We start from the raw sequence: 11,804 nt of genomic DNA on the forward strand, positions 1-11,804 counted from the left end.
CCAGAAAGTGAACTCAGTCTCTGTTCGGTTGAAGTGAACTCTGGTTCAGTCCGAATGCTTGTGTGAATGCCAAGAGGACCGGAGACCACAGACTATAGTGCAAGGCATTCTGGGTAAATACAACATGCAGCACTAGTGCTGGCGAAACAGCTCATAGTCTTTTACCAAAGATAAAGGGAAATTCTAGAACCGCTAAAATCGGACGCTACTCCATTTTGGTTTAGGTTTTGTGAAGTTGCGCTCACTCAGTGTCTTCCTCAGATGATTTAGTTTTGTTTCCTTCTGTGGTTCTTGGTGCAGCGCCACCACAGGCGAGGGGTGAGCAGGTCTTTCAGAGTTTGGTTCATATTAAACCAAACTCTTTGGTTTTTCCTCTGCGCTTTCCCAGTGCTGTTTGAAAGTGAACCACACCAGGTGAGAACTTAACAAATGTTGCAATTTCAGTCCCCAATCGAACAGTCTGCCGGACTTTCAAGTGTGAAAGCACTTTAAGAGTCACTTTGACAAAAAAAAACCTCTTAAGTGAGAAGTATGAAAAAAGGAGGTTTGGATTCCTCCTGGTCTGTTGGGGCTTTTAGGATTACTATGACCTGGAGAGCTGCGAACCACAGCGACACGCACGTATCATTACACTAAATGCCTTTTTGTGGTGAAACAAAAGGCAGGTATAGGAGCCAGCTTGAGTCTGAGAAGTGACTTTGTGAACACGGGCGAACACATTCCTTATGCATTTCTTCCCAGCAAGCTCCACATTTCTTCACAGATGGAGTTAAATTATGCAGCACAAACTGTCTGGAAATGACGCTCCGAGTGTGGTGGCGGAGGTGGATGGTGTGTGGAGCTATTTTCTCTTTCCATCCTGTTAGCCTGTGGGAGGGAAGTTCTCTCTTTGCAGCTGGACCATAATTTTTCATTATTACTATTAATAGCGTTCGACAAGAACCAAGTTTAACATACAACATGATAAAAAAAAGTGTAAGTTCATCATTTCCTTGTCTAGTTTGACAGTGTGCTCTATTTGAAAGTGAGCTGCGTTTTATCAGTCCCCTCATCAGTAGAGTGCTGGTTGTCCTGGTTGTGGATCTACAGTCAAGCTGATGATTAGAGAAGCTCTTTGTGGGAAACTAATGATATTTTAAGATGATTTCATTCTGATTAATGTTAAAGCCCAGACAATATTGAGACAGTTTGGGGAAAAAGGCCGGAGGATCGGAGTTATGCAAGACTGTTTTAGTGAAAATGAAGCTCCATATAAAACACTGACCCAGATCTTCTCTCTAGCTCAGTGGTTCTTAACCTGGGTTCGATCGAACCCCAGGGGTTCGGTGGGTCGGTCTCAGGGGTTCGGCGGAGCCTCTGCAGCGGAGGTAAAGACACTTGTGTAAAGTCGTGATGACGCCCCCCCGCTTTGCCATCACTTGCTGCAGAGGATCACGTTACATTGCTTAGCCAATCAGAGGATCACGTTACATTGCTTAGCCAATCAGAGGATCACGTTACATTGCTTAGCTAATCAGAGGATCACGTTACATTGCTTAGCTAATCAGAGGATCACGTTACATTGCTTAGCCAATCAGAGGATCACGTTACATTGCTTAGCCAATCAGAGGATCACGTTACATTGCTTAGCTAATCAGAGGATCACGTTACATTGCTTAGCCAATCAGAGGATCACGTTACATTGCTTAGCCAATCAGAGGATCACGTTACATTGCTTAGCTAATCAGAGGATCACGTTACATTGCTTAGCCAATCAGAGGATCACGTTACATTGCTTAGCCAATCAGAGGATCACGTTACATTGCTTAGCCAATCAGAGGATCACGTTACATTGCTTAGCCAATCAGAGGATCACGTTACATTGTTTAGCCAATCAGAGCTGCGGAGGAGCCCTGACTGAAGGAGCTCCACTTTTTTACCAAATTCTATAGGCTAAATCTGTTCCTTAGTCGCATCTTTTCGGGTTTGCTACTTCCTCTAGTGGCGTGGGGGTGGTAACACAGCTAATATAATTACATTACTAAATCAGAATACCGCAAAGTATGTTGTGTGGAGGGGTGAGGTGGAGGGGGGGAGGGTTGGAGTGGAGGAGGAGGAATAAGAAGGGTTCGGTGAATGCTCATATGAAACTGGGGGGTTCGGTACCTCAAGGAAGGTTAAGAACCACTGCTCTAGCTTTACATAGCCAGGTATTGGGGAGAATTTGAACATCACACCAAATGCTGAGGACCAGAAAACCATTAAAAGCTCTGGACAGTTAAGGTTCCTTTAAGCTGAGTTGATGGTACCTTTTTAATGTAATTAAATCAGTAACTTCTGTCTGAAAGTTTCAAGCCAAAATTGCATCCATCATAGTGCAACATGCATGCCGAGTTGAATTTGTATTTAAATTACATACAACGTGACAAATGCAAAAAAAAAAAAAGGTTTAAAGCATGATAATGGTTCATCAGAATAATTTTACCCCCAAAACACAAACTATAAGGTAACAGCAATTCTGATTTCTCATCCTGGATTGTTGTCATCTTTTTATTGTTTGGTTCCTTTCTCATTTATTTTCCTTAGACTTTGAGGAAAGATGGTCAATACCTTTGATAAATCTCTTTGTACCGTCTATTGAACATAAAACGGATGAGATTTCCTACACAGCAACGGTGACATAAACGGAGCCTGACTGAGACGCCTCACAATTGAAACCATTTTTATGTGATTTTCTATCACACACACATATTCCACTGTTTCTTCTGTTCTCTTTATCTGCACAACCTTACAAAACACAGAACAAAGGCCTGCTCTGTAGATCAGACTGACTGGAAGAGTAAAGCAATTTTATGTTGCTGAAAACTTTAACAATTGCACAGAGACAGAGCGATTATATCCTAAATGTCATGTTTCCCAGAATGAATCAGAGCGGCGACGTCTCCCCCTCTCTGGCCCATGATAGCTGCTGATAATGGTGTGCAAAATTCCCAGCCCCAGAGCGCATTCAGATCAAACCAGTCACATACTTCGTTCTCTTTGTGTTTCTTTGTATTTAACTCTTTTCAGACAGGAAGTAACTTACATTGTAGCCAGGTAATAATAAGAACCTACAGGGGAGGCATTTTATTAAAAAGAGCTGAAAAGGTATTTTATAACCTCCATATTCTGTCACACATAGTCATAGAAAAAATAAAAAATAAAAAAAAAATATATATATATATATATATATATATGCACTTTTCTTCTGTTTTTTTTCTGATTATTCACTTTTATTACACAAATAAACCAATCACACAAAGATAACCCAACCCTGGTTGTGCCACTTATTGTGACACCAACTGGCCCTGAGGCTTGGTGTTGTGTTTGTCGATTAATTGTTTTCTCTTCTTTTCTGAGTTGTTTTTAATTTGGGTTTTGATTGAGCCCCTCTGAAACCTTCACTTCGTCCTGTTAAACAGGCTTCCTGAAGAACGTAAAGTCACCTACGCTGATACCCTCCTTGACGATTTCCTGCTGGAGAGGAAAATTCATCCATCCGTCATCTTATTCAGTAAATAATATTTGTAAAGAAAATCCCTTCTAAGGACCTTCCACTAAATTCAACCTGCATGTCCACGCGCCATCGTCTCACCAGGGAGTTAAAAAGTGTGAATGGCACTGAAATAATCAACTTCCCACTACTCAGCTATGGAGAATAGTCACCATAGCTAGCATAACAAAAACCATCCTGCATATGTTGAACTCGCTATATTGACCAGGTAATATTTGGAGTTTGCAGCAACATATTTTCCTACGAGATTTGAGATGCTTTTGTTGAACTTTTTTTGCTATATTTCCAGGTAAACTATAAATACTCACAACGCTCTTTACACATAAAAATATATAACTTAATAGATTATGCTAGGATTATGCAAACCCTCTAATTGCCAACTAATTGCTTCCATATCTGATGGCGCCCTCTAGTGGCGCCCTCTTAAGCTTCCAAAGAAATTTCCAGGCTTTTTTTTTTTTTTAAAAAAACAACCTTTTCCACCATTGAATCTGTGTGCAGAAACTTAATTATTCCCCTGGATGCGTTTTCCTCTGCCTCCTCCACCCCCACAGCTCCGACACCCACCTGTGGACCCCGCTCTCCTAGGGCCTTGTGGGTAATTTGCATTGATCACTCCCAGTGCTCTAATTTTCTTCTGAGTGCGCTCTACAGAAAGTGATGAGTTGCAGGGCCTCGATACTAAAAGAAGCCACGTGTCAGCCTGCTACTCTGTCAGCATGAAGCTGTAAGAAGATTAGTCATCAAATGACTTCTTGGCCTCTTCTCCTGTTCGTGTCTCTGTTGGCCAATATTGCTCATGTTGGAGCTAAGAACATTATCCTCCAGGGTTTTGTCTCCAACGTCTGATAAACAGACTGTGCAGCTGGTGACAAAACACCAGGGATCTCTCACACTGCTGGATTAAATTTTGCTCCAGCTTTGAAGATATTCCTTTATTTTTTGTAAGCAATATTACAATGAAACAAAAACAGTCTTCACTTACAATGCATTTAAAAAGCTGTTGTTTGCAGCCAACGCAGTGATTATTCATTACATCCCATTTTTCACAAATTATTTCATATATTTAAAGTCTAAAGTGCAATCTGTAGCAGAAGGTCAGTAAATTTAAGAAGTGTAGACATATTGGTATCATTAGGTATAGAAGTACAGACATGTCAAATAATTGCAATATGGCCTGTGTTTTTGTAACGTGTTTGTAAATATGAATATTTAATCAAACAAAGTTGAGGATAAACCAAATACAACGGACCTCCAGCTGTTCACGGTTCAGAATTCTTACATTTGCACATTTTTCTGTGAAAATTTAATTATTTGTGGAAAACCCACTTTTTTTTTCCTGATTTTTTTTCACATCACAGATTTAAAGTAATCAAAAGAAAATACAGTTTAGAAAAGCAAAAACATAGTCATACTCAAAAAGTTAGAATATGTGTTCAGATGAGGCCCATGTGTCAGATTAAAAGTATTAAACATAGTTTTTATTAAAACCCAAACGCCACTCACCCACCATTAAAGTGGGTTTGCACAGCATTTAGTTCAAAGTCTTCTTTCTTCTGCATTTGTTTTGGTGAAACCTCCAAACTTTTAACTGGAGAGGAAATAGGATTCAGGTCCAGCTCACAATGTCAAGATAAACAGTTTTTTTTTCCATTTCTTACAATGTTTACAATTATAACTGCATTATTTGATATGCTAAAATGACTCGTTTCAGCTCATTTAAAGGTAGGACTGACTCTTATTTCATATGCATCCAAGAAAGAAACAGATTGTAAATGTAGCTCCAGCTTATTAAAAGTTTTTCCTGCTACTGTTGTTTTCTGCCTGTGTTCATAAAACTCCCAGAGACCTCAGTGAGTCAAGACTATGAGACCAATTGTGGTCCAGCTGTTAAACTCTTTGCCATTGATTTCTTTTCGGGTTTGTTTGTGCCAGACCTGACGTGGGTGTGTTGAGCTGGAATCACTTTCTCCAAAGCACTCTGAAATGGAAAGCCTTGTTTCAGCCTCCCTGGACCAAATTAGATTGCGTCCTTGTGTCAAGGGGACTTGTTTTTCTGTTGAGTTTCTCTTTGCAGAAAGGTCAAGGTAGCAGGGCGAAGACTGTCCTGCGAAGACCTTTGTCACAGTTTATTTATGGGCATTCGGCAGCAGATAGGTGCAGCCACAGCCTGGGATGCGCAGCTGATAAAGGGATACAGTGCAGTTAGCTCTCTGTCGCGCGACGTTCCGGCGCAGGTCAGAACAGGAACGAGTCCTGGGAGACCAGAAATGTATGGTGGGAAATATTTAGAGAGGAGCGAAAACACAGAGGAAGAAAAATAAAAGTTGAAGCTTGTGACATCAAATATGAAACGGAGATGAAAATACAATGCAGGTAAAAAGAATAGGCAAATGCTGACTGGATGTTTATTTTTGCCCCCTCTGCTCGGAGAGCGGTGGAATACATCAGTGTCAAACGCAGAGCTAATGTGAAACATGTGATGGTCAGTGACAGCATGAGTGATGACTATATTATTGAGCCATAAACTGCAGTCCCAATTCGACATCAGTAATAGTGTGCTTCCTAGACAGGTTTTATTCAGGCGTGAATGGAGGCTGTGTGTCAATCTGCACAACAGCGGGAGGAGGTAAAGATTGTTAGTGTATTTTTGCATCTGTAATCTATTACATGAAGCATTTTTTCTGAAAAAAGGGTGCAAACAAAGGTGCGTTCACATCAACCCAGTTTCGTCCGCTTTAATCAAACTCTAGTCCATTTGTTTAGAGAGACCAGTTTGTTTGGTCTTTCTAAATGTGCAGTCAAACTGATGCTGACCAAACCTCTGGTCCACCTCCAAACCTCGGTCTGTTTGCTTTCAGTGAGCTTTGGTGTGGTTCAACTGCAAACGTGAAGGCCAAGGAGCCTCAGTGCAGAGCTGGTAAAAGCATCGTTAAAGGGTTAATAGAGGAGCCATGTTGTGATGACAAAGATTCAGAAAGAGCAGGAGATTTTAAAGAGAATTTCAAGCCACTTATGTTTGATGCCAAATTTCTTTCAAGTCATATTTGATTTATACAATTCTTCTGATAACTAACAGAAACATAGTTGCTTGTTTGTGCTGCATGTCTGGAAAACACATAACATGGCCCCTTCCAACAAAAAAAACCCTGCATTCTTTGGTCAACATGTCTTATTATTCCTAGAATGACAAAATATTCCAAATTCTTAACTTTGTTGTGATTCTCCGTGTTACTTAAGGACGTTTCTACACTCCGATTCATCTGCAGAAGGTGAGGGAAGAAGGTAAAAAGGGAAATGTAGTGACAGTAAGACGCTAACCGTCTGAAGGCTTGGCTGAATTAAAAGGGCAGGCTGTGGCCTTTCTTATTCCCATGGAAAAGCAGGTCGAGCAGCGCCCACAAGACGCTCTTTGATGTCTCAGCCTTTAGCCGAAGCCACAGAAACCCTCCTGCCGTATCTTCAGGGATGCCAGGCGGCTCCATAACTAACCAGAATCATGAGTGACTGGAGAGATTGAGAAATGAACTATATTTTGTTGCATGGGGTGATAAAGGACAGAAATTCTTCATGCCAGTTGACATTAGATAACAGGTTATAGGAGCACCGTTTTATTTATTTATTTTTTAAAAGAGCGTGTGAGAGACCTTGTGACTGGAGATAAACATGCATGATGAGATGTCAGTAGGAGGAGGAGACGTTGACGGGAGCAGCAAGGGTGACTGCATGCTGTTGACACTGATATAGCCTCGCGTGGTCAAAGACTTCATGTATTTTTGTGGGGAAAAAGTTGAAACTGCTGCAAAAACTTGGCTCCTAAAACCTGCAACAGTTTGTATTATTGCGTGATAAACTCGCAATGTTTTGCAAGAGTTGGAAATATTTTCCATTTCTATTCTATGAGATGGGAAAGTGACGAGACAGAAGATTAAATTTGCAGCTCTGAGTACGCCCAGAAGGGTCAAAGGCCGAGACATGAAAGCTGCTATTATCCCGGTGTCATTAATATCTGAAAGCTGGGGGGAAAAAAGATGTTAGACAGGAATAAAAAGAGCTGACAGACAGAAAAAAAGAATAAGCGCTAACAGCCAAAGAGGTTGTAACCTGAAGGAGGTGAATGTGGTTTTCAGGGAACATTGACTGCTTTTTAAACAGCTTGTTGAGAGAAGAAGAAGAAGAAGAAGAAGACTGGAGACATCAGCAGGGGTGAAAGTAAGGGGGTACTGCAGGGTACTGCGTACCCCTACAAGATTTAGCGGGGGTACGCAGTACCTGCAAGAGAGAGGAGCGGCTGTCTGCTGTAAAGAATCAGTGGGTTCACTGTGCAGCCATGACTGTGTCCACTAATTAGCCGTGATTGATTAGTTTGTCAAGAACAATCTAAAACACGACTTAATCCGTTAATAAATAACTTTTTTCCCCATTTCATATTGTTTCTGAACTGTTCGTGCTTTGCTAGAGCAGCGGTGCAACTAGTCGATCGCGGAAGGTTTTGAGTCGATCTCGGCATCAGGTGACAAACTGAACGCAGCCAGGAGGCTGAGAGCAGCACGTCCTCCTCTGATTGGCTTATTGAAACCTTCATAACTTTATGAAAGAACAAAAACCAGCAAAACGTGCTCAAATTAATGACCCAACAACAATAACAATCTCAGTGATTATTGTTTCAACAAGGTGTTGCGCAATTCTGTGCATTTTGGTTCCATTACCAAAATAACTAGCAGAGCAGGAGTTTAAAAGGAACTAATCAACCACCGCTGTGTTCAGGGAGCTTATTAATGATAGCAAAATAAATATCAAGCCTGGTCGGCTTGTGGAGCGCAGGACGTTGCCATGGCAACGGGTCTGCTTAAATGACAGAGAGAGACGGAGAGTAAAAGGGTGTGAGTGGTTTAGAGTTGATCACCTGTTCAGGTTGTTTTACCTTTTTTTACTTTTGTCTTGGTGCATCACAGCCACTGCAGTTTCTGAACGTTCAATAAACGACAAACTTGGACTAACTACCTCGTTCTTTGTGACTATATGTCATTTACAACAAACATCAAACACGGTAAATATGTTTCATTAAGTATTTAACAAACAAATGGCTTCTACCCCGATAATTATGTGAAATTAAATTAATTGTCTAATATAAAAAAATAGTTTGGTGTCGGGCTCAGAGTCTGAGAGGCTTTTCCTCTATCAAACAATTTTTTTTATTTTTTTATTTTTTGCTTCTTATTTGGTGGAAGTATTGATGTTGATGAGATTTTCTCCAAAATGATAACCTTTTTCAACTTTTATAGCTCCACTGTTGAAAATCAGGCTCTAACATTCACAAATGACAGTGAAATAAAATCCAGTCCAACATCTGGTTTGAGGTGATTCCTCTGGAACCTGTTGGAGGAAAAACACCCCAACTTCAGAAGATGAGCTTTAACCTAACAGCTCTGTGGTTCTTCCTGTCAGTATGAGAGTCAGGGTGAGGAGGCGCCTTGTTAGGAAGAGAAGTGGAAGCTGCAAGATCTTCAGAACAAACAGGTCATGATGCTGGGGTACTGATTATCCCTCTGTCTGGACACAGGACCAATAGAACCAGTTTAAAAGATAAACTGAATGGTTATAAGCCAGACATGGAAAACTGGGATGCTCTCCATGCCATGATGTTCAGGATTTAGGTCTCATGGAATCTCAAGGCGTCAACATTGCAGCCAGTGGGCTGAAGGAAATACAGCTTTATTTTGTAGCAGTTCAAGAGCTACCAGCTTTTATTGCTTTGCAAAAAAATTAATTAGCACAGAAACTCCAAAGCACACAAATAATATATATATATATATATCATTTTTATTTTTTTTATTTTTTATTTTTTTGTCATAGTACCCCCAAGAATTTAAAACTACTTTCACCCCTGGACATCTGTACATGTGAAGAAAGGTGTAATATAAAACAAATTTTTGGTGTCGGGCTCAGAGTCTGAGAGGCTTTTCGTCTATCAAACATTTATTTTATTTTTTTTTGCTTCTTATTTGGTGGAAATATTGATGTTGATGAGATTTTCTCCAAAATGATAACCTTTTTCAACTTTTATAGCTCCACTGTTGAAAATGAGAAGCTAACATTGACAAATGACAGTGAAATAAAATCCAGTCCAACATCTGGTTTGAGGTGATTCCTCTGGAACCTGTTGGAGGAAAAACACCCCAACTTCAGAAGATGAGCTTTTAACTTATCAGAGCTCTGTGGTTCCTCCTGTCAGTATGAGAGTCAGGGTGAGGAGGCGCCATGTTAGGAAGACGAAGTGGAAGCTGCAGGATCTGTAAGGGTACTCAGAGGGGACCCGGAAATTCAACCACACACAGGAGTATAAAAAGGAAAACAAAGTTTATTTTTTCAGATACTGGTTTCAGCTAAGGGAGAGGTCATCAAACACAGCACTGAGGAGAGAGGGGAGAAGACTGGTGAAGCACGGACAAAGGAGGGGTATCTTGGAAATGTTCAGCTTAACTGACCTGTAGAGCAGTGGACGGGTGGAGCAGAGGAACAGAGGGTCTGATGACAGGGAGATGCAGGAAACCAGAGGAACAGGCTTCTGTGGAGGCAAGGAAGATCTCCACGGGGAGATCCGAGATGCAGCACCCAGAGACTTTGTCGAAAAACAGGCAGAGGTCATACACAGGAGGACAGAGAGCAGACTTAGCTTAGAGGGGCAGGCAGTAATCGGTGGTCGTGAGGCAGAGCTTGGGTCAGGGTCCAGAAATCCAGAATAGAAGGGATCCGTGAAGGGCTTGGCAGGAGGGGTAAATCCGTGGTCAGAAGGAGGGGTCGAAGAAACACAGAAGGCTTGGCAGGAAACGCTGGATCTCTACTGGCTCGTGGCTGTCGATAATCTGGCAGGGAAGCAGAGGCTGAGGGGTGTTTAAGTAGGGCAAGGCCCAGGTGGAACAGGTAAGCAATCAGGCGTGGCAGGTGAACTGAATGAGTGCTTAACACAGCATGGACAGGACATGAATCATAACAGGATCTTCAGAACAAACAGGTCATGATGCTGGGCTACTGATTATCCCTCTGTCTGGACACAGGACCAATAGAACCAGTTTAAAAGATAAAATGAATGGTTATTTGCCAGACATGGAAAACTGGGATGCTCTCCATGCCATGATGTTCAGGATTTAGGTCTCATGGCATCTCAAGGTGTCAACATTGCAGCCAGTGGGCTGAAGGAAATACAGCTTTATTTTGTAGCAGTTCAAGAGCTACCAGCTTTTATTGCTTTGCAAAAAAATGAATTAGCACAGAAACTCCAAAGCACACAAATAATATACATATATAATTTTATTTTTTTTTTCTCATAGTATCCCCAAGAATTTAAAACTACTTTCACCCCTGGACATCTGTACATCTGAAGAAAGGTGTAAGGGTTTATATTTGAGCAATATAATTTACTTTTCTGCTGTGGTGCATTAAAATACCACATATATTTGAAAGGATCTATTTGCAACAGTTCAATTAAATAATTTGCACATAAAGGGAACTTTTCAGGCCTTTACCCCCATCATAAGTCATTCTTAAGTCCTGATGTTTCTTTCTAGTGTTTTCTGTGATAGACCAAGAGAAAGGTGATAAGTCTGGAAGGAAAGCTCAAGTCTAACAAACAGCTAAATACCTGAAAGTCAAATTTTGGTTGCATTTGACCAGAGCACTTTCCTGCTACCATTTTCAGATGATGGATTGAATTGTTAACCTTGTGGTTTGTTTTGTAACCCTAAACCTGTCTAATTCTTTCTGAGATTGAATTAAACGTTACTAATTTGGTGACTTCCCAAAGCAACTGGATTTTATTCAGTGGTATCAGAGCAAAGTGGGGAGGATACAAATACACACCAACACTTGTAAAATGGGTTTGTCTCTATTGCATAAAACTAAAACTGAATTGTTGTTCTCGTCTTCTGCCTACAACTTGGCACAGGAGGTAATAAAGTGTCAGAAGTAACCGTAATTTTGGCTGTGAGGTATAATTTCTGCTTGATCCAAGTCCAAAGCTCTGACTCATGATGACATTCTCAAATGCACCTGCATCAAATAACTACTTTTCCACCCATTATTGGTGACAACTCCAGAGTTTTTCTGTCAAAATGACTCTTTTAGACGGCAAGGCCAGCTTTTCTTTGTGTCTTTGTGCCAAGTGGCCACAACACGAGGAAATAACTGTGGAAGAAGTCAGACTTTGTGACTGCACCTATTTTAAATAAATAATAGCTCACCCTTTGTCTCTGCACATACAAGGTAATTTATT

General features: G+C 40.9%; 1 long non-coding RNA gene across 1 annotated transcript; it reads right to left on the reverse strand.

Annotated features, from left to right (window-relative positions):
• Window positions 1-9,873: 9,873 nt before the first annotated feature.
• LOC103473116 (uncharacterized) lies at window positions 9,874-10,529 on the reverse strand. Its single transcript, XR_014085426.1, has 2 exons — window positions 10,021-10,529; window positions 9,874-9,945 (listed from the first exon to the last, which is right to left on the reverse strand). It is a non-coding gene; the product is annotated as an uncharacterized LOC103473116 (long non-coding RNA).
• Window positions 10,530-11,804: the final 1,275 nt, after the last annotated feature.

Source organism: Poecilia reticulata, chromosome 20, assembly GCF_904066995.2.
Source record: "Poecilia reticulata chromosome 20, P_reticulata-male-v2, whole genome shotgun sequence".
NCBI classification, from domain to species: Eukaryota; Metazoa; Chordata; class Actinopteri; order Cyprinodontiformes; family Poeciliidae; genus Poecilia; species Poecilia reticulata.